The sequence below is a fragment of the Schistocerca gregaria genome, chromosome X, assembly GCF_023897955.1.
Source record: "Schistocerca gregaria isolate iqSchGreg1 chromosome X, iqSchGreg1.2, whole genome shotgun sequence".
Taxonomy (NCBI): domain Eukaryota; kingdom Metazoa; phylum Arthropoda; class Insecta; order Orthoptera; family Acrididae; genus Schistocerca; species Schistocerca gregaria.
The window spans coordinates 129,556,803-129,580,556 of record NC_064931.1 but is presented as its reverse complement, the minus strand read 5'-3'; the positions used below and the strand labels follow the sequence as shown (position 1 = coordinate 129,580,556).

Genomic DNA, 23,754 nt, shown 5'->3' with positions numbered 1-23,754 from the left:
TTTGGCATTCTCTGCACAATCTTGACACTGTGGATTTCTGCGTATTGAATTCCATAGCGATTTCCGAAATGGATTGTCTCATGTGTCTATCACCAACTATCATTCCGCGGTCAAAGTCTGTTAATTCCCGTCGTGGGACCATGATAACGTCGGAAGCCCTTTCACACGAATCACCTGAGGACAAATGACAGCTCCGCCTTCTATACCTTGTGTACGCGACACTACCGGTACCTGTATATGCACATACAGCTATCCTATTACTTTTGTCAACTCCGTGAACTGTTGATATTAATTACATTTTAAACTTACGCATGTATTTGACGGGTCTCTGTCAAGATATTGTTCAATGGAATAGTAGGAGTTACCCAACAAGACTTTCTTGAATTATTCCCTTATCTCGACTAAATCGTTCAACATGCTCTGGCAGGTTTTGAATATATGCATCCCATACATCGAGTTGAGGCCGGAACTCGTGTTCGTGAGTTAGCGTTCTCGCTTCCCACGCCCGGGTTCCCGGGTTCGATTCCCGGCGGGGTCAGGGATTTTGTCTGCCTCGTGATGACTGGGTGTTGTGTGATGTCCTTAGGTTAGTTAGGTTTAAGTAGTTATAAGTTCTAGGGGACTGATGACCGTAGATGTTAAGTCCCATAGTGCTCAGAGCCATTTGGGGAGCCATCTAATTGATTTCTGTAATAATACTCAACTTTTGGCATCTTCGTAAACGTAGTTCTTGGCCCTAACACTATATTAAAGATGTGTACTACTTTTTGAGAAAAAAGAAATGTGGCAGTGGTGAAGAGCACTGCCGTTTGTGAGAAGTGCAACACCGAGAAGGAATTACCCGAATATCGCCACCCTTGATGGAAATGGCGACGGGTGTGCAAGCAATGCGTGATACGTTTTGCAGCGAGATGGGGTACACGTAGGCCGAGCAGAGCCTTCTCTTGTCGGTCCGACAGAATCGGTGTTGCTCAGCGTGTGGTCGGTACAGAGCTGTCACACAAGGTGGAAAACAATACAGTGAGTGTCAGTATGCCTCGTCGACGTCAACGGGAGCCATATAGGCATTTGAGCGAGTTCGATCGGGGGACAATGATCGGTCTCCGGGAAACGGGGTTGTCATACCGTGACATTTCAGCTCGCACAGGGCATGCTGCTAAGACAGTGATGCGTTTGTCTAAACAGTGGATAGAGGAAGGTCTTACGCAGCGACGAGCGGGAACTGGACCACAGAACATGACCACAGCACGGGATGACCGTCATCTTGTCCGCATGGCTGTTACGGACGGTACAGCGTCATCCACGGTGTTGACTCGTCGCAGGACCACTGTAACAGCTGTGAAATTGTCTGCATCGACGGTTCGTCGTCGTCTGCTGCAGGTTGGACTGGTTGCACGCATGCCATTATACAGAAACCACAAGCTCCCCCGACTGCAATGGGCACGTGAATAGCATCGCTGGGATGGTGAGTAGCAACATGTAATCTTTTCGGATGTGTCCCGCTTCAACGTGCCCTACAGTGATAGCTGCATACGTGTCCGGCGTTACCGTGGTGAGCGCAACCTGGAGGGCTGCATTGAGGAGCTGCATTGCGGACAAACACCAGGTGTGATGGTTTGGGGCGCCATTGTTTACAACAACCGATTTCGCCTCGTACGTATCGCGGGCACTTTGAACAGCAACCGTTACCCAATGGAAGTTGTGGAGCCTGAGGTACTCCCCCTGTTTCAGGCATCTCCATAGGCCACATTTCAACAGGACAACACCCGGCCACTTATTGCGAGGAATGTACAGGCCTCCTGCGAAGAGTGACCGGTACCATTGCTTCCCTGGCCTGCACGTTCGCCAGACATGTCGCCCATCGAACATAGCTGGGATATGATTGGTCGACACCTGATGCATCACGGTCCTCCAGTAACTGGTGTCACGGATTTGTGGGCTCAGATACAAACTGCGTGGAGGAAAGTCACTCAACAACGTATTCAGAACCTTATTGATTCAATGCCACGGCATATAGCAGCTCTAAATGCAGCGCATAGAGGCCAAACGGCATACAGAATATTAGGACTCAAAGTACATGTACAGATTTGAGAAGGTAATCATTTGTTACCTGTCGTGAACCTAACCTGTGGTATTAAATTAATTGACTTCGTGCGTTTCCTTCTTGGTGTCGCAATTTCCAGTAACACTAGTGTTTATTAATGGATACATACACTCCTGGAAATGGAAAAAAGAACACATTGGCACCGGTGTGTCAGACCCACCATACTTGCTCCGGACACTGCGAGAGGGCTGTACAAGGAATGATCACACGCACTGCACAGCGGACACACCAGGAATAGCGGTGATGGCCGTCGAATGGCGCTAGCTGCGCACCATTTGTGCACCGCCGCCGTCAGTGTCAGCCAGTTTGCCGTGGCATACGGAGCTCCATCGCAGTCTTTAACAGTGGTAGCATGCCGCGACAGCGTGGACGTGAACCGTATGTGCAGTTGACGGACTTTGAGCGAGGGCGTATAGTGGGCATGCGGGAGGCCGGGTGGACGTACCGCTGAATTGCTCGCACTATGGGCGTGAGGTCTCCACAGTACATCGATGTTGTCGCCAGTGGTCGGCGGAAGGTGCACGTGTCCGTCGACCTGGGACCGGACCGCAGCGACGCACGGATGCACGCCAAGACCGTAGGATCTTACGCAGTGCCGTAGGGGTCCGCACCGCCACTTCCCAGCAAATTAGGGACACTGTTGCTCCTGGGGTATCGGCGAGGACCATTCGCAACCCTCTCCATGAAGGTGGGCTACGGTCCCGCACACCGTTAGGCCGTCTTCCGCTCACGCCCCAACATCGTGCAGCCCGCCTCCAGTGGTGTCGCGACAGGCGTGAATGGAGGGACGAATGGAGACGTGTCGTCTTCAGCGATGAGAGTCGCTTCTGCCTTGGTGCCAATGATGGTCGTATGCGTGTTTGGCGCCGTGCAGGTGAGCGCCACAATCAGGACTGCATACGACCGAGGCACACAGGGCCAACACCCGTTATCATGGTGTGGGGAGCGATCTCTTACACTGGCCGTACACCTCTGGTGATCGTCGAGGGGACACTGAATAGTGCACGGTACATCCAAACCGTTATCGAACCCATCGTTCTACAATTCCTAGACCGGCAAGGGAACTTGCTGTTCCAACAGGACAATGCACGTCCGCATGTATCCCGTGCCACCCAACGTGCTCTAGAAGGTGTAAGTCAACTACCCTGGCCAGCAAGATCTCCGGATCTGTCCCCCATTGAGCATGTTTGGGACTGGATGAAGCGTCGTCTCACGCGGTCTGCACGTCCAGCACGAACGCTGGTCCAACTGAGGCGCCAGGTGGAAATGGCATGGCAAGCCGTTCCACAGGACTACATCCAGCATCTGTACGATCGTCTCCATGGGAGAATAGCAGCCTGCATTGCTGCGAAAGGTGGATATACACTGTACTAGTGCCGACATTGTGCATGCTCTGTTGCCTGTGTCTATGTGCCTGTGGTTCTGTCAGTGTGATCATGTGATGTATCTGACCCCAGGAATGTGTCAATAAAGTTTCCCCTTCCTGGGACAATGAATTCACGGTGTTCTTATTTCAATTTCCAGGAGTGTATATTGTACAAAAGTTGTCAAAATACTAAGGTCTTTCTAGAATCAACACCAGATGCAACTTTCATAACATGATTCTGTATTCTTTGAATGAATTCCTGTAGATCGAGTTTCCCAAAAAATAGTTCTGCAGCTCGTTAGGGAATTGAAATATACATAAATCCAAAGTTTTCATTTTTAAATCGCCTATAATGGGAGACATGCGTGCTGATAATGTAACTGCTATAAACGTGCTCATTAATTCAAACGCATTATTTTTCGGAATAAGGTTGGAAATTGGAAATTTATGCTAAGTCCTATGGGACCAAACTGCTGAGGTCATCGGTCCCTAAGCTTGCACACTACTTAATCGAACTTAAACTAATTAACACTAAAGACAGTACACACACCCATACCCTATGGAGGACTCGAACCTCCGACGGGACCAGCCGCGTGAACCGTGAAAAGGCGCCGCAGACCGCTCGGCTACCCCGTACGGCAATAAGGTTGTGAGTTATCTGTAGCTCCAAAAGTGGGACACTCTCTTCATCTCATACTTTATTATTTGGCCATACTATTTGTGTAGCTTGTAAAGTTTTATGTAGTACAGAGTACAATATTTAATGATAATGCGTTTACCTTGAACCATTCGTTAGTGTTTTCAAATACTGAATTAGGTAGCTTTTTAATAAGACGGGTACAACTTTTTATTCCTTATTTGTATAATTTTCAAAAAGGGCAACATTTACGCGTTGTCACTGTTATTCATATAAATAGGACGGTTGACGCACTTGTGAATGCTACAAATGAGTTACGTGTTTCATGTGGATTAAAATTCGATGCTTTGTGTTTCAATATTCATGACAAATGAAACGTTTTAAGTGTTTTTCGTACGAGATGACTGCTTACGGCTGAAACGGTAATACTTATAAAATCCAGTTAATGCAGTTCAGTGTCATGAGTTTCTTGAAACATATATCGACTGTTGAAAATTGCCTGAAAGAAACCTATTCCGAGCTAATTGCACATCTTCAGATAGCCGACCAATCGGCAACGGAGTAGTTTCGATTGTGGCATATCCGTGCTTCAAATCTGTGTGGACTGATGTCGACATCGAGCATTATTGCAAGATGTTGTGCGTTATTCCGCAATAATTTTCTACCACGTGGCACTGCCGCAGGGCATGACTGTCCACTAAAAACACACGCGCAAATACATTTCAGCTCATTAAATATTGTACTAAGGTAGTAGGAGAGCCTTTTACAAAAGTGGAGCCACCCAGGGGAAATTATGTGGACAACGATTTCGGATAATAGAGGCAGTAGTTTAATTTCAAATCAGTATCTGTCATTACCCCGGTTAAAAATATCATACACGTACCTTCTGGAGTGGTACCCACCTTATTGTATCCCGTCAGCTGAGCAGGGTCGCTGTCATATGCTAAACAGGTCATACAAACAATGTCTGGGAAATGTATCGTTTTCCGACTCAATGCTTACTAGCATCTGTCGCGGAACGCATCACATCGACTTATGACTGGAACGTCACCGTAGCACTGGACAAATAAGCACCCCTGCAACCTAAACAAGATTTTGAGAGTGTAAAGTCGAAGCGCGCACTTTTTCTATTTCGTCCAGGATTTGAAGCGCGTTGACACACTGTGCGCCGGGCGGATTCCATCTGGAGCCGGCGCTCCTTCCAGTCCAGGAAGCGAGGCTTCAGCATGCTTGCCTATCAGTGCGGGTATCACATTTATTTTTGCATTATTAACGGGATAAGCAATTAAATACGAATCTTTTGATGACTCGACTCTCTGTTCCACACTAAGCCGGCCTCAGTGGCCGAGCGGTTCTAGGTGCTTTAGTCTGGAACCGCGCGACTGCTACGGTCGCAGATTCGAATCTGCGGCATGGGCATGGATGTGTGTCATGTCCTTAGGTTAGTTAGGTTTAAGTAGTTCTAAGTCCTAGGGGACTGATGCCCTCAGATGTTAAGTCCCATAGTGCTCAGAGACATTTGAACCATTTTTGTTCCACACTATTTCTGATTCAAGCACTTGCTAGCTGTTACAATATACAATGAATTGCTAGGTGTTACATTTATAATAGCGTCATGCCACGTTCTGCTATTCTGACCACGGGTCTTCCGAGATCTAGGGTGGAGCTAGGCGTGTGGCACCTTAACCCATTCAGACCTGATTTTTTTTTCTCTGAAGGAAGGAAAAGTTTTCTTAACGTGTTAATGCTCTTAGGTGATTTTTTAAATGATATTAGATGCAAGGTTTATACAAAAATATGCACCCGTTTTCAAAACGTACTTTGTGCAGTTGGCTTCATTTTATACATTAAAATAACTAATTAAGAAATATTCTCTTTTGTCATAAATAGTACAATGATCATCAAATAACTACCATTCAAAATAACAATAACAATAGTCCGTTATAAAGTGGACTATAGCGAACCAGCACATCAGTTTCTTCTGGTGGTCACGAACTGCTGCGCACTGCTTCATTGACTTCTGATATTTTCATAGTGATGCCCAACAGTTGGCAGCACTTGTGCATGACGAAAAGGTTGAACATTAACAAATCGGTACCTCCTGTTTCCACTGGGAAAAATACTTCTGTTGCAGCTAAAATACAGCAAAAGATAATGTTCACAATTGTAGCCAGAGGGTCTGAAGGGTTAAAAAGATGTAAATTGAAGGCGGAGAAGGGAAGAAAGGAGAAGGAGGGGATCATTGCTTTTAGCTGTATCAGGACATTACGTGGAATCAGTGGAGATGAGTGAAAATGTGTACCTCACCGGGATTCGGGATCTCCCGCTTACTAGATGCGTTGACCACTGCGCCATCCGGCACACAGAATTATCACAAATGGGCGGGCTATCTCAGCACGCCTCATGGCCGATTCACATACCTATCGAGCGCTACCGATCCGCGATCTCTCTCCATTTCCTCCACGTTCGCTACTCTGAGATTCCCACGGGACGTGGACGTATTTGTGTATCCGCACTGAAGAAGGTGGATCCATCGCCCAGTTAGGCGAATAAATTATATGAATGCGTCGTGTCTGCTATTTCCGACATCTCCTAAAGAACAGACACCACACATTCATATAACGGGTTAATAAGACGCGCAAGGGTACGTTTGCTTGCAGTGAGTCGCAGCGAAACGTCATCCTGTGATGGCGTTCGTAGCTTCACCCACAGGAAAACGGAGAGCTACAGAGCGAGCTCGGCTCTCGGCACAGTGGTGGCGCCCTACTTACATGCAACTTCCTACTCGGAGATGTGCGCGGCGCGCCGTCTGCGGTCGGCAGACACATCGTATATGCCTCATTGGCAATGCAAGTGGAAGACCAACAGCGTACATTAGAAACGACAAGACACCCAAACTTTTAAGTAAAACAAAGCTTACTAACGTTCTACATCTTTATTCTTGATATACAGGGTGGTCCATTGGTAGTGACCGGGCCAAATATCTCACTTAATAAGCATCAAACGAAAAAACTACAAACAACGAAACTCGTCTAGCTTGAAGGGGGAAACCAGATGGCACTATGGTTGGCCCGCTAGATGGCGCTGCCATAGGTTAAACGGATATCACCTGAGTTTCTTTAAATAGGAACCCCCATTTTTTAAATTACATATTCGTGTAGTACGTAAAGAAATATGAATGTTTTAGTTGGACTACTTTTTTCGCTTTGTGATAGATGGCGCTGTAATAGTCACAAACGTATCACGTAACATTCCACCAGTGCGGTAGGTATTTGCTTCGTGATACATTACCCGTGTTAAAATGGACCGTTAACCAATTGCGGAAAAGGTCGATATCATGTTGATGTATGGCTATTGTGATCAAAATGCCCAACAGGCCTGTGCTACGTATGCTGCTCGGTGTCCTGTATGACATCATCCAAGTGTCCGGACCGTTCGCCGGATAGTCACGTCATTTAAGGAAACAGGAAGTGTTCAGCAACATGTGAAACGTCAACCACGACCTGCAACAAATGATGATGCCGAAGTAGGTGTTTTAGCTGCTGTCGCGGCTAATCCGCACATCAGTAGTAGACAAATTGCGCGAGAATTGGGAATTTCAAAAACGTCGGTGTTGAGAATGCTACATCAACACCGATTGCACCCGTACCATATTTCTATGCACCAGGAATTGCATGGCGACGACTTTGAACGTAGTGTACAGTTCTGCCACTGGGCACAAGAGAAATTACTGGACGATGACAGATTTTTTGCACGCGTTCAATTTAGCGACGAAGCGTCATTCACCAACAGCGGTAACGTAAACCGGCATAATATGCACTATTGGGCAACGGAAAATCCACGATGGCTGTGACAAGTGAAACATCAGCGACCTTGGTGGGTTAATATATGGTGCAGCATTATGGGAGGAAGGATAATTGGCCCCCATTTTATCGATGGCAATCTACATGGTGCAATGTATGCTGATTTCCTAAGTTCTACCAATGTTACTACAAGATGTTTCACTGCATGACAGAATGACGATGTACTTCAATCATGATGGATGTCCGGCACATAGCTTGCGTGCGGTTGAAGCGGTATTGAGTAGCATATTTCATGACTGGTGGATTGGTCGTCGAAGCACCATACCATGGCCCACATGTTCACCGGATCTGACGTCCCCGGATTTCTTTCTGTGGGGGAAGTTGAAGGATATTTGCTATCGTGATCCACCGACAACGCCTGACAACATGCGTCAGCGCATTGTCACTGCATGTGCGAACGTTACGGAAGGCGAACTACTTGCTGTTGAGGGGAATTTCGTTACACGTATTGCCAAATGCATTGAGGTTGACGGACTTCATTTTGAACATTGATTGAATTTATGTGGTATTTACAGGTAATCACGCTATAACAGCATGCGTTATCAGCAGTGATACGTTCACAAAGGTACATGTATCACATTGGCACAACCGAAATAAAATCTTCAAACGTACCTACGTTCTGTATTTCAGTTTAAAAAACCTGCCTGTTACCAACTGTTCGTCTAAAATTGTGATTCATATGTTCGTGACTATTACAGCGCCATCTATCACAAAGCTAAAAAAGTGGTCCAACTAAAACAATCATATTTCTTTGCGTACTACACGAATATGAAATTAAAGAAAATGGGGGTTCCTATTTAAAAATACGCAGTTGATATCTGTTTGATCTGTGGCAGCGCCATCTAGCGGGCCAACTGTAGCGCCATCTGGTTTCCCCCATTCAAGCTAGACAAGTTTCGTTCTTTGTAGTTTTTCGGTTGACGCTTATTTCGTGAGATATTTGGCCCGGTCACGATCAATGGACTACCCTGTATATATTTCTCGACATAGTCGCTCTGGTTACGAACACATTTTTCCCAGCGAGAGACCTGTTTGTTGATACCATCACCACAGAATGTTTCATGTTGTTGACGGAACCACCATCTCACCTCTGCTTGCACTGCTTCATCACTATCGAAGTGAAGCAGTCGAGAGTTCTCTTTAGGTTTTGGAATCAGATGTAAATCGGATAGGATTACGTTGGGACTGTATGAAAGATGTTCGACAACAGTGCATCCATGGCGTCGGATTGCTGTAGATGTCGCAGAGCAGAGCTCGAGTGTGGTCTGGCATTGTCATGCTGAAGGACGGGGTACTCAACGAGTAGTCGATCTCGACGAATTTGGAACCCGATTACAGCACGTTTTTCCTCGTTCACCGACACAATGACGTTATTCACCACCATATTATACAGTACAATTCGGAGTCCTCTAGCGGCAAAGGGTTGCAAATATATAAACACAAAGGATAAATATGTATAATGTTAATAACGTTTTTAATTAACTGTCGTTAGCCGTCCGATGTGACCGAGCGGTTCTAGGCGCTTCAGTCCGGAACCGTGCTGCTGCTACGGCCGCAGGTTCGAGTTCTGCCTCGGGCATGGATGCGTGTGATGTCCTTAGGTTAGTTAGGGTTAAGTAGTTCTAAGTTTAGGGGACTGATGACCTCAGATGTTAAGTCTCATAGTGCTTAGAGCCGTTTAACTGTCGCAATATTGGCTACGTTTGTGAGTCGTGACTGTTTGGAGCAATTATTTATTTGTCTTTTCTGCTACCACTCACTTTCATTTGTTTTATGTTTACTTTAACATACTGTAATGCGTTTCGAGCATGTTTTGCCCGTCCTTAACAACTGATGCAAAACTATGTGCATGCCGCACAGGTTGTGATGTCAATCATAATAGGCAACGAGACACAGCTCCACACCAGCAGAAGACATCATTAGACATCAATTTCTGGCCGACAACTGCCTTTTCGCCCTCCAAACACGCCAAAGCCATTGCAGCAGGAAATAGCAAACAAAAAGTTATTAATTTAGTTTAAGACAATTTATTTCTTCAAACCAATTCTCGATATGCACAAACGCATGAAGCCTGGCAGAACATGCTCGAAATGCGTTGCAATACGTTGAATTAAACATAAAACAAATAAAAATCACCAGTAACAGAAAACTCAAATAATTACTAACGTTTATTTATTCAAAAATCTTTTAGGGATTTAACGTAAAAAATTAGAGGCCTTACTTTTCAGTATGCTCTCGTGATTTAAATGTGATCGACATGGAACTGATGCATACAGACCCAGGCAGATAACGTAAAAACCGTGAGCCAGCTGTGTCTATGATTCGACGATATTTTAACTTCTGACTGGGGTCGTCATTGTGTATTGTGTATTAAACAGGTGACCTAGAAACGACGGAGAGGCTTTGTCCCGCCGTGGCCTTCAGTGGTTCACAACCCCACAACAGTTCACAGCAGTCCACCCACGCCACCGCCGCCCCATTCCGAACCCAGGGTTATTGTGCGGTTCGGCGGCCAGTGGACATCCCCCCCCCCCCCTCCCCCCTGGAAAATCTCACGTCTCATACCAGACGATTGTAACCCAAAATGTGTGCGTGGAAGAGTAATGATGGTGTACTCGTATGTGGAGACAGTGTTTACGCAGCAATCACCGACGTAGTGTAACTGGGGGCGTCATTGCTCACACGTTCAAATGTGTGAGGAACAAAATATTCCCAATGGTAACAGTTTCTGATTTATTGATCTTAATAGATCGTTGGGCAGGTTAATTTAAGTGGTTCATTTGATAGTTGTTTCTGAAACCCAGAAGGCTGGAAGCAAAGTGAGGTCATACTGCGAAGTTAGGTCGTAGAACATTGGTCAGTTGAATGTCAAGTTCACATTTTCTGAAGAAGCTGGGAGTCACGCAATTGATATCCCAGTGCGGTTATAATAATCAGTTTAGTTACAAAAGCGACAAAATCCTTACGTTTGATTGTTTATGAACTGCTGTTAAAGAGTATATAAGTGGTTGCGAAATATCAGTAAAATTTATGAATTAATTAATGTATGATTATTTTCTTTGCATATGGGAAACATCTTTGCGGCTACATAAAAGGTTCACATATGCAGACTGATGCAACCAGTACCTAGGCTAGGATTCCAACTTCTGTCCCCTGCTCTTGGAAGACGTGCTAACCACTACGCGATCCTGGCACACTAACTCTACACAATTACATGGACTCCTATATCACCCCTCCGTACTCAATCCAAATTCCATTCACGTGTCAACCCACTTGTTATTCCTCCTAATTTAGATCGAAGATGGAGGTGTGCTTGGGTATTCCGTGCAACTGTGTCAGGGTGGTGTAGTGGTTAGCACATTTGCCTAGAAAGCAGGAGGCCTGGATTCGAATCCCAGCCTTGTATACATTTTCATTCGTCGCTTCAGTCTGCATACATACATCAGAGATGTTTGAGATTTGGAAAGATCTCTGTAACCACATAGTTTCACTAGATAAAAGGCTTTTGACTGGTCACCATACGAGTTTCCCTTCATTTAGTTATGAAGTGTCATCAGTAGAGACTTTTTGCAATTCATTTTCAAAAATAAAGAGAACGAACCGCGTATGACAAAGGATTAACAGCCTTTTATTTTCCTTTACTGACAGCTGTTTCCACGCTATAATGTAATTACTACTGACACCGCTACAGCGCAGGAAGTATACAAAAGGCCATGTAACGAGGAATCATGAAGGACTTAGTACTGGGCTACGGTTCCTTAACTCTGGTCTTCTGAGGAACTAGGCTGTCAGTGCCAATAGGTCAAATGCCGCTTGCATGGGTACTAACAAAACTAAACACAGTTACGAATTAACATTGTGGCTGAAATATAATTATTGCTAATTTCAAGAGACACTTTTACTAATATTAATAATTGAAAACAAACGAAGACAAAAAACACTACACAAAATGTAGAAAGTTGTTGTTGCCAATAACAGTTATCTCTAATTTAGTTGGTCATCATTGCTTTGAACGCTGTTTGAAAATTCATTAGAAACAGTAAAAGGCAACTTAATGTTAATTTCATTTTTATTCAGTTCAGCAGAATTGATCATTCATGTGCATTATGGTTTACAGCTCAATTTTTAATTATACAGTGATAGACAGAACGTGTTTAGGTATTAAATTTTAAGCCGTCGATATAATGTATGTCTTGACCTGCCCAGGTAGCCCCGCACGAGAAAACGCCTCTGCCAGGAGTGTGGGAGCTGCGCCGGCCTCGGATGGAAGCCACCTGGTGGATTAACGACGAGGGTTGGTGTGCCGGAACAGTTCGGAAAACTTTCTCACACTTTCACATGGAATAACACTAGACGCATCAGGGATACACAAATTCCGTCCGGAAGGGCGGGTGAAGTTGAAGGCGTGGCTACAGGTGGGGCATCCGGCCACCCTCTGCGATTAAAATTGCCATATTCAGAAAAAAATGAAGACAGCCGTGAAGACAAACCATTCCAATCTATATCTTACGTAAGACATAATTGACTTGTGGCTTCAGTCGGCGCTGTCCGTGAGAACTTTAATGTAAATTTAAAATGCAACTTCTAATCCTTCAACAAAAGCCATCAATGAACTAAACCTAGTGAAAAATAAAAATCGGGAGTAAATCTCTGAACAGTCCGCCCCACCTTATAATAACCTTAAAAATTTAATTGTATAATACACTGCTGTAGTACTTTATTTTTATAAAGACGGTTGATTTTGGTCATGAATCTGACCTTCTTCGGTTCTAAAAAAGGAATTCAGCTAAGTACTGCGCAAAGAAGCTCTTAAAAGATTTCATTCCTATTGTAACAGCCTATGTGGAACAATTGCGGCTTCTAAACATCGAACACCCTTGTGGCTTAAAAAACCGTTATCAGAAGTAACTTTATTTTCGGCGACGTAGCAGGAATCTCTACACCCTTCAAATTTTAGGACTCCTCATAGGTCCTCGAATGCCGTTGGTTGACTTCTTCCATACCCATCTTCTCTTTTCCATCCTCATCCTCTACAAGGTAATCAGAAAAACCACTATCCTCAAATTCCTCGAAAATTTCCAAGAATCCTATACCTCCCGTAAACTCCAAGACCAAAGCCCATCATGTCCTTAGTTTGTTTTCCAACTCGGGCCAATTGTCACACCAACATCAACATATTCCCTCCCTCCAGCCCCAATAAACTCTATATCCAAACTCGACGCAAATTTAACAGAGTGTCCATGGCGAAGACGAGAGTAGAGTAATTGTAGAGCGCACAAAGGCGTTTAAACAATCATTCTTCTCACATTTCACCTATGAATGGCCTAACAGCTCTAAACGTCCTAATAACTGGTTCATTGGGAAGTACCTCTAGTGATGCACTTCGCAGAGGTTTGTAGAGTGCAGATGTAGGTATAGAACTCTGTATCGCCATCTACACTTGATGCCAACTATTGCCACAACCCTCTCCAAATATCGAAACTCCAACCCCTCACATGACGTCCTATGGATGGGTAGCCACGCGGTCTGAGGCGTCTTGTCACGGTACGCTCGCCCCCCCCCCCCCCCCCCCCCCCCCCTCCGTCGGAGGCTCGAGTCCTCCCTCTGGCATGAGTGTGTGTGTTGGCCTTAGCGAAAGTTAGTTTATGTTAGATTGAGAAGTATGTAAGCTTAGGTACGGATGACCTCAGCAGTTTGGTCCCATAAAACCTTACCACTAATTTTTCTTTGAGAAATTCTCCCAAAAAGAAACAGGACTATGACTTCTCTGTTCTGTGCTATCCCGTAGTGTACCTGGTCACCGCAAGTTCTGTTCTTGCATGGAACAGACACTGTTGTTGTAAAACAACATCTATCAACAGGCTGCATATAGCGGCACTATTAAATTATACATACTTAATGTGCAGTGTATGAGGTATTACTTTTCACAAGCTACCAGCATAAAAATTTTTGCATGGGCGTAATTGACACATCAATACGTTATTCACAGGATACTTACGGAATGGCCCACTTTCAGTCTTTAATTTGGTCCCCCGTGAGGAAATGACCGGTGGAAGCGAGCCTCCAATTACCTTTGAAGGGACCAAGAGCCTTTCAGACTAATTAGAGCCTAGGGCGTAGCAGTGCTTTTGCGACGCGCCTCGAAAGCTCAGAATCCTTGTGAAAAGTTCCTGTTCTTGCAACAACGCCAGCAAGGTGTTCATAGAAAATAAAATTCATTAATGAGGCTATAAATACAATTCCCTTGTTTTCTTCCATGGAAACGCTTGTGTGATACGGCGGGTCAGGGACAAAGTATATAGCAGTTGGTTACATTTTTGCCCATGGTGAAATCGAGTTTTAAAAAAAATTTCTAAAAAGAGAGAGATACACTCTTGAAGTAATACAGTCTCAAAGTTCAGTGAAGACTACAGTTCTGTAAATACTTTTGGAGTCTAAGACTGAACATGTAATTTTAATCATCTTTCACATCGTTAGGATGGCATGTACTTATAATTCAGCGTGGGATTCGCAATTAGTGTGGTAGAGCCAGTTCTCGTGCAGTATGCATTGTTCCCATGTTTTCAATGACGTCACCATGAATTTCTGCCAGCTGTGGCCCCTCCCCAACCCCCATGGCTCAGCCCAATTGTCCTCCGAGTAAAATGACGAGAACTTAAAAAAATCCAAGATGAGAAAGTGTCCTATTGATTAAAAACACAAGATGGTTACCCCTGGGATAAATGTGTAGCCTATGATTGTCAGATTACCCCTAGCCCTATGATGTCAGAATCCAGGATGATGGACCTAAAGATACTGGTGTGGCCTGCATGGTTGTCAGATATCATGTGTTCTAAGTATAGAGTCAAAGATGGCATATCTGGGGATACCAGTCTAGCCTGGATGGTTGCTACGTCACTTGTACTAAATATAGAATCTGGTACTAAGTCTAAAATGGTGGGAAATTAAAAAAAACATTAGTTTTCCTCTAATATTACAGTCCACTTACCACATATCTAAAACTAAGTTCTGTTTCAAAATTTACTGTAGGAGATGATGTGAACATATGATCGACCCTGAGAATGGCTAAAAGACTGTCAACCGAAATGTTGGTACAAAAGTTAATAATATCCTGGATGCACTCCCTAAAAATGGAATATCCCATCCTCCAGGAAATCTTCAAGAAGTATATATGTTTTTTTATTGAAGACCTGGACAACTTCTCTCATCCCACATGTGCTGCTTGAACAACTGCCACCCTAAGTTGGTGCTAACTTCTAAATTTCAGTCTACTTGTGTTATGCTCATGTTTAGTGTTTAAATAACTGTCACTGCTGACAGGTTAATAGAAGCAATTCCATTTTTAATTTCAAGAAAAATGCGAGAGGGTCTCTTCATCCTGTGTCCCGAAGTTCATGATAATCCACTGCTTGTGTGCCACTACCTTACCTATAGGTGGACATCGGTGTGCCACACCACACCTCCAAGTCAAAGTACCATCCAGGCTGCATCAGTGGCCGATGCGCCTGCACCTCATTTACTCTGTAGTGCCTACCATATAGACAATGCAGGTAAGTGCACCAGACGTTGTCCTCAGCTGCGTGAGTCACTCATGCTGCTGCCTGCAGCACTCCTTTGTCTCTATGAACCCCCTCATCATACCGACTGAAATCACAGTGATGGCAACTTTGACGTCCCTTCACCTTCGCTACTACTGCACTGACAACTGGCACACCCCTAATGATGTGTGCTGAACATTGGCCATCTGAAGTGATGCATCACATAAAAGTTCGCATTTGAGTAGAGTTGTAAATTACCATAGGCTACTGTAGACTGTCATAGGTAAGCATAGACTATGGTAGTTTTCCTAGTAGACTTTGTTAGTTAAGATCCTATCCGAATTACATGAACGTTAGGTGTGTTGCAAACATATTAGGCGTTACCTGATTTCGATCGCCTTCTTCGGGTACGCGATCAGTGTCTTACTAGATTCTCCTTGAGACTGAAATCGGAGTGAGGGTATATAAATGGCCGCGTAACCTATGAAACAGTGGTAAGCAACCAAAGTTCTTCAGCATGCGTCCTCGTCTGGCAATGCAGGAGCTATACCATACAAGGACCATCGAATACAAGACAGAAGTCACTTGTGAGTACTGTGGAACCATATGTATATCATAATGGCGTGGCTACTCGTCTAAATGATAACCTCCGGAAGTGTAGACTCTATCTACAATCTATCAAATGCGTGGCTCAGGAACCTGTACAGAGACCAGGAAAAAATTTCAAGGACCACTTCTGAAATAAGTAATGAAACGTCCATGTCTGCTGTGTCTGGGACCACACTTTATGATCACTTTAGTCTCTCGAACGCCACATCATTAGTTTCACAGCGTACTCCTGCATCAGTTTATGACATATGTAGACGAAGTCATCGCTGGAGCTATTTGTGCTTCAGTTGTCTCACTATCGGTGTTAGAGACCCAATACTGGAGGAAAGCTTTTCATTTAATTCGTCCTAGAGATTAGCACCCTACCCACCGTGCTATGCGTGACAAGTTGTTACGTGCTGAATATCAACACGTTAACGTCATTGTCACAAATAAGATTAAGTGTTCAAATGATCTCGCTGATGGATTAATTTCATTGTCATGAAACAAGAATCCATTTTCTTCAGGAGTATTCGTCTTGGTGAATGTAGAGCAACAGAACAATTAAGGATACAAAACTCTTAACGTAAGGAGGGTATCTCGGATTATACAATTACACATAAGCAGGGTGATAATGAAATGATATCACGGGACATATCACTGGGCACCTCAGCTGCAAAAAGGTTTGAAGACTTTACCCTTTCCAAAGGATACAGCTGATATAAATGGCATTTTAACGTCCAAAATAATGTCTAATATTGTGTTGTGTAGTGACGTCTGGTTTGCAAGAGATAAATTAGACAATGTCCTGACTACACAAGTAAATATCACGTGGATATTCGTGAGTATTATAAACATGACAGTACTGAATTCTCTATTCAGTAAATTTCAAAGGGTGATGGAGGGGGATGGAAAGAAAGTCAAATGATGGTGACATTATGTATAAAGTCAGTGGACCCTTTCACTTCTCCATATTCGCAGATGGGCATGTGACAGATTTGTTGTCAGTATTGCTAGATGGCGGCGGTGCTCAGAAAGGTCTGCTGAACTGCAGTTTCTAATCGAAACAGATGATCGACCATTGATTGTCCCTCCCAAAAGCTGCATTGTTAAGGAGACCAAAGGTTCTGAGATTCGACAAACCAACAGAGCTGTCAAGTCACCATTCATTCAAATAACTTGCAGGGGACGTTGGTCAGACTGACTGGCCGGTAACTGTCGAGAGACAACGGATCCTTACCGAGCTTAAAGACAGGAACCACAAAACTGTCCCTCTATTGTGATGGGAAAACACCTTGGAGCCAAATATGGTTAAACACTCGGACGAGATATTGTCATTGTGGAGGACTGAGATGTTGAAGGAATTGGGCATCGAAGGAATCAGGGCCAAGGGCTGAATTATGGGAAGAGGAGAGGTCCAGAATAAGTTCCCATTCAGTATAACATTTATTGCAAGATTGTGCCTGAAAAGGGGTGAAACCTAATTGAAAAGCTTCAGCCCATTGTTCCTACAGGAGGAAGGCAACCCAATGGGAGCCTGACGACGACATATCACAAACTGAAATTACAATTAAATCCAAACCATTAGCTGCTTACAGGCATTGATAAATATCAATGGGGACAGTTGAAAATGTGTGCCCCGACTGGGACTCGGACCCAGGATCGCCTGCTTACATGGCAGACGCTCTATCTGACTGAAGACACAGAGGGTAGTGCGACTGCAGGGACTTAACTATGGCATGCTTCGAGTGAGACCCACACTTACAACTTACTGTCCACACAGTACATCTGTAGTGCCCCTGCCCACTATACTCATTACTCACTGCAGTCAATCTACCAATTCCCATAAGAGTTCGGGAAATGTGATTGCATCCGCACTGAAGAAGGTCATTGGCCAGTAATCCTTATCTATATGAAGATGGTATCTTTTCTTTCGGACGTGTCCGCCAGCTCTTCTGCGAGAACTAGTGGATCCATACAAAGGCCACTGGGGAGGGCAAGGCCCAGGATGGAAGGTGGCTACTGGTAACCTTGGAGGGTGTGCAATGTAGTCCACACACAAGATGAAGGGGCAGAAAAACCAGGGAGGAGACAAAGCGTTCTCAACACCCCTGCCTGCTGTGTATGATTAAGTAATGGGGTTTGGCGAGAAAGAGTTTAAAGGTAATAAGACTGGCAGAGGATGGGCGCCGCGTAAGACACTGCAAAGCTCGACAGCAATCACAGATGGCGATGGCAACGGTCATATTCCACCACAGGACCAGCTGGCAGTGAATGGTACCTGTTGAGTGGAGGTGGCAATACTGGTGGTGCGAATAATCATAATGGGTATGTCATGGGCGACTTCATCAATACAACCTGATAAAAAGGGGGTAAAGACCTGCGAGGCACACAGAGAACAATCAGTGTGATGAAGAGCCGAGTGGGGTAACTGGGCCATTGGGAGGTGGGAATGGAACAAGAGTATCAATGGGAAGTACTTGCCATCATAGGGTTCATAATGTTGTGAACAGTGTAATGAAGGGAGAAGGGAAGGGGAACTGAGCAAAATATCAGAGGAAGGGAAAGTGCCATAAACAGCATTAAAATGGGTATGGGAATCATGATTAAGAAGGCGCAGGTCGTGATCTGCTAGAAACTTGTCTATGTGCCCACCTCAACTAGTTGAAAAAGCACTGCCCTATATGGGGCGATGGGCATTAAAAGGGGGAAGGGGAAGTTGCTGAGGGAGGGCAGTTATGGCCGTGGGTGAAAGTGGCATATCAGGAGGGAGATAGAGAATACAAACTATGACTGCCAAGTCCAAGTGGACTTTGACAGCAACCATATGGAATGTCGTATATAGGGGGATCAATGTACTAACAACATCCATACAGACCAACGTCCAAACGCCACCAGAAGCCCTCAAAGGGCTGACCTAGTTTCCTCAGAAGCTATAGAACCCAGGAAGGATTGGTGACTGAGCATCAATAAAATGAGATTTCTGGAGAACCACGCAACCTTCAGAGTAAAAAGAAATAAGGCATTGCAGCTCTGGAAGATGACATTAATAGTTATTACAATTTCATTGAATAAGCTTGGAATGGGGATCCAAATGGAAGGTGAATAGGTTGACGCTGGTCACACTGACAGGTCACCATCCATCACAAACAAGGATATCCATAAAGAAAAAGTCAGGCTCATGCCGCGAGGGGAAGTCAGCATCTCCAGGGGCACTGGAGGGTCCTTGTTCTGGGACTTATGTTCCTTCTCCTTCTCTGTCGAAGGTCGACGAGGGCAGGGCCGAAAGAGAGAGCAGGCTTCAGCGAGATCTGGAACAGAGAGAGAGCAGACGACCTTGAAGCAGACAGACGTAGGTCCCACGGCCAACTTGTGGCAGCAGACCTACGGTCTGGGAGATGCTGGGAGGATGTGTCCCAGAGGGGGGCAGAGGAGCATCACCAGCTGACATCTTAAACATGTGACACTTCTCTGGCTGGGTAGAGGGGGTGGCATCCAGAGGGGAGGGTGTGGGAACCACAGGCGAGGAGGGGAGGAGAAGGGGTGGGACTGGGATGAGGAGAAGGGGGCAAGAATGTGGCAGAGCCTAAGTTAGATGTCATAGCCACAGCATGACGATAGTCATATTGCTGATGGGCTTCAGTGAAGACAAAGGATCAACAGACTTACGCTCCTGAATCTTCTTTCCCTTCTGTGAACCAGGCAATCTGGCAAGCACAGAGAGTGATGGTCATGACAATTAATGCACATGAGAAGCAGAGCACAGGGTCTCCTCCCATGGGGTGGGTGTCCACATTCACTGCACAGAGGTTCCGCTGTACAGCAGGAAGACCTATCCAGAACGCAAACACAGGGAGTACCTCATGGGTAGCGGGATGTTCTGCTTCACTTCAAACTGATTAACCGTAACATTGATCTTCTCCAGAGGATATCTTCCTCAATTGCCAGAATAAAGGAGCTAGTATCGATGTGACTTTCTCCATGGTCTTACTGAACACGCTGAGCTAAACGAGTGCCCCGCTATTTCAGAGTGGCGTGGAGTTCCTCATCAGTTTGAAGGATTAGGTCCCTATGGAAAATGACACCCTAAACCAAAGACTGGTGAGGAGTAATGGACATCAGAATACTGTCAAGATGGTCACAGGCACGAAGGGCTGCAGATTGGGCATCAGAAGAAGTTTTGATCAATATCGAACCAAACCGCATCTTACTCAGAGAGTCTACTTTGGCAAACTTGTCGTCGATAATTCCCCTCGAAAAATTACAGTTTGGTGGCGGTGAAAGTGTCCCTGTCAGTCATGGAGCAGACCGAGTTGCGGTGAAAGGGTCTTGCCCAAGCCTGCCAGCCTGGTCCTCGTCCAGGGATTAGCTAAAGAAGAAAATGCTACAAGATCATAGGAAGCAGCACTGAATGATCCATTCCAAACTAAAGAGGTGGCCGTAGAAGAATGGCCAGTTTTTGGAGCTTAATGCGTCCATGTGCAAAGTGTCCGCCCTGACACCACGTACTCCGATCAGGGGCTCTCCCCGTGGGCGCCACCAGCCACAGGAAGGGCTGTCTAGCACGGCGGCCGTTGCCAGGAGTTCCGATGCAGCAGAATGACAAGCAACTGCTTCTACGCATAAATGGGGAGGTAGCAGCTCAGGTATCAGAATTATGATCCTTGTGTTGTCAGGAAGCTGAACCAAAAAGGTACATAACGACTCTACCACGCGGACTGGTTACAGTGATGGCTATACAGGGTGTTACAAAAAGGTACGGCCAAACTTTTTGGAAACATTCCTCACACACGAAGAAAGAAAAAATGTTATGTGGACATGTGTCCGGAAACGCTTACTTTCCATGTTATAGCTCATTTTATTACTTCTCTTCAAATCACATTAATCATGGAATGGAAACACACAGCAACAAAACGTACCAGCATGACTTCAAACACTTTGTTACAGGAAATGTTCAAAATGTCCTCCGTTAGCGAGGATACATGCATCCACCCTCCGTCCCATGGAATCCCTGATGCGCTGATGCAGCCCTGGAGAATGGCGTATTGTATCACAGCTGTCCACAATACGAGCACGATGAGTCTCTACATTTGGTACCGGGGTTGCGTAGACAAGAGCTTTCAAATGCCCCCATAAATGAAAGTTAAAAGGGTTGAGGTCAGGAGAGCGTGGAGGCCTTGTAATTGGTCCGCCTCTACCAATCCATCTGTCACCGAATCTGTTGCTGAGAAGCGTACGAACACTTCGACTGAAATGTGCAGGAGCTCCATCGTGCATGAACCACATGTTGTGTCGTACTTGTAAAGGCACATGATCTAGCAGCACAGGTAGAGTATCCCGTATGAAATCATGATAACGTGCACCATTGAGCGTAGGTGGAAGAACATGGGGCCCGATCAAGACATCACCAACAATGCCTGCCCAAACGTTCACAGAAAATCTGTGTTGATTTCGTGATTGCACAATTGGGTGCGGATTATCGTCAGCCCACACATGTTGATTATGAAAATTTACAATTTGATCACGTTGGAATGAAGCCTCATCCGTAAAGAGAACATCTGCACTGAAATGAGGATTGACACATTGTTGGATGAACCATTCGCAAAAGTGTAACCGTGTAGGCCAATCAGCTGCTGATAGTGCCTTCACACGCTGTACATGGTACGGAAACAACGGGTTCTCCCGCAGCACTCTCCATTCACTGACGTGGTCAACGTTACCTTTTACAGCAGCAACTTTGCTGACGCTGACATTAGGGTTATCGTCAACTGCACGAAGAATTGCCTCGTCCATTGCAGGTGTCCTCGTCGTTCTAGGTCTTCTCCAGTCACGAGGAATAGGCTGGAATGTTCCGTGCTCCCTAAGACGCCGATCAATTGCTTCGAACGTCTTCCTGTCGTGACACCTTCGTTCTGGAAATCAGTTTCGATTCAAACGTCCATCACCACGGCTATTTCCCCGTGCTAATCCATACATCAAAGGGGCATCTGCCAACTCCGCATTTGTAAACACTGCACTGACTGCAAAACCACGTTCGTGATGAACACTAACCTGTTGATGCTACGTACTGGTGTGCTTGATGCTAGTACTGTAGAGCAATGAGTCGCATGTCAACACAAGCACCGAAGTCAACATTACCTTCCTTCAATTGGGCCAACTGGCGGTGAATCGAGGAAGTATAGTACATACTCACGAAACTAAAATGAGCTCTAACATGGAAATTAAGAATTTCCGGACACATGTCCGCATAACATCTTTTCTCTATTTGTGTGTGAGGAATGTTTCCTGAAAGTTTGGCCGGACCTTTTTGTAACACCCTGTATAGCATTAAAGGACAATGGCGTCAAGGAAAAGATGTATGCCAAAGACGCCAAGTAGCGTGTCCTTCTTCAGTTGGCTCTCACTGCGGACTACAGAGAGAAAATTTAGAAGAGAAGGTCAAATCCCAAAGTGGAACGAGAAAGGCCGAACATTTAAAGTGAAGGGAAAAATAGAGAAACGAAACCCTAAAGAGCAGCAGAAACCAGAAGGAGAGCCAGGCCGACGTGACCAATAGCATATAGAGAGGGGAAGAAGAGGCAGAGGAGAAGGAATGAGGACAAAGAGGGAGGGTCTCTCGGGAGGAAATGCAGCCTGGAAAGGAAGAAAGAACGGCAATAGCTTGAGGACCTGTATGTACCAGTCCGCATCTCGTGGTCGTGCAGTAGCGTTCTCGCTTCCCACGCCCGGGTTCCCGGGTTCGATTAACGGCGGGGTCAGGGATTTTCTCTGCCTCGTGATGACTGGGTTTTATGTGCTGTCCTTAGATTAGTTAGGTTCAAGTAGTTCTAAGTTCTAGGGGACTGATGACCATAGATGTTAAGTCCCATAGTGCTCAGAGCCATTTGGACCATCGTATGTACTATGCACGAACTCACGAATGAGCAGTGAGCTCCTGTGCGAGCTGTGATGAAGTACTCCACTGCAAGATACTTAATCTTAACGAATATAGAAGATGAGTTGGACTCACTACTAAAAGGTTATGAAATTGGTAGCCAGATGTAAGAGCGGTGGTGGATGTATTGAGCATGAGATCGTGGTCCACGAATTTTATATGAAGTTTTGGGTATGATAAAGTTTCTGGCAAGGTTTGTATTGCGTATGGAGTTACTGAATAAAAACGCATACGAATAGAAAGTATGGAGACTATTCGTACTTGCTCAAAAAAATTATTTCAGTTTCTCGAACGTAACAGGAAGAGGCAAATGAAACTATGATTCTTTGTTACCGTCTAGACAAAGGAGCAGTCTAAACAGTTTGTGAGAAAGTGAAAGAGCACTAAAGAAGTAAAAGTGGACCCATTTAAAGCAACAGTCATAGTAGCAGATGAGTGGTGCCCTTGTGATGTAGTGCACACAGCCAGACTCTACAAATGCACAATCACCACCGTTTCACTACTGAAAAATTGCAGGATTTTATCTGTGGTGTCACCGCCAGACACCACACTTGCTAGGTGGTAGCCTTTAAATCGGGCGAAGTCCGTTAGTATACGTCGGACCCGCGTGTCGCCACTATCAGTGATTGCAGACCAAGCGCCGCCACACGGCAGGTCTAGAGAGACTTCCTAGCACTCGCCCCAGTTGTACAACTGACTTTGCTAGCGATGGTTCACTGAATAA

The 23,754-nt window shown here is 45.2% G+C and overlaps 1 protein-coding gene and 1 non-coding gene across 2 annotated transcripts in view; one reads left to right on the top strand and one right to left on the bottom strand.

Moving 5' to 3' along the window:
- Nucleotides 1-23,754, bottom strand: part of LOC126297767 (Down syndrome cell adhesion molecule-like protein Dscam2) — a 1,507,668-nt gene that overhangs the window by 532,951 nt on the left and 950,963 nt on the right. The gene's annotated exons all lie outside the window — the stretch shown is intronic.
- Nucleotides 11,305-11,379, top strand: Trnas-aga (transfer RNA serine (anticodon AGA)). The gene has a single exon. It is a non-coding gene; the product is annotated as a tRNA-Ser (tRNA).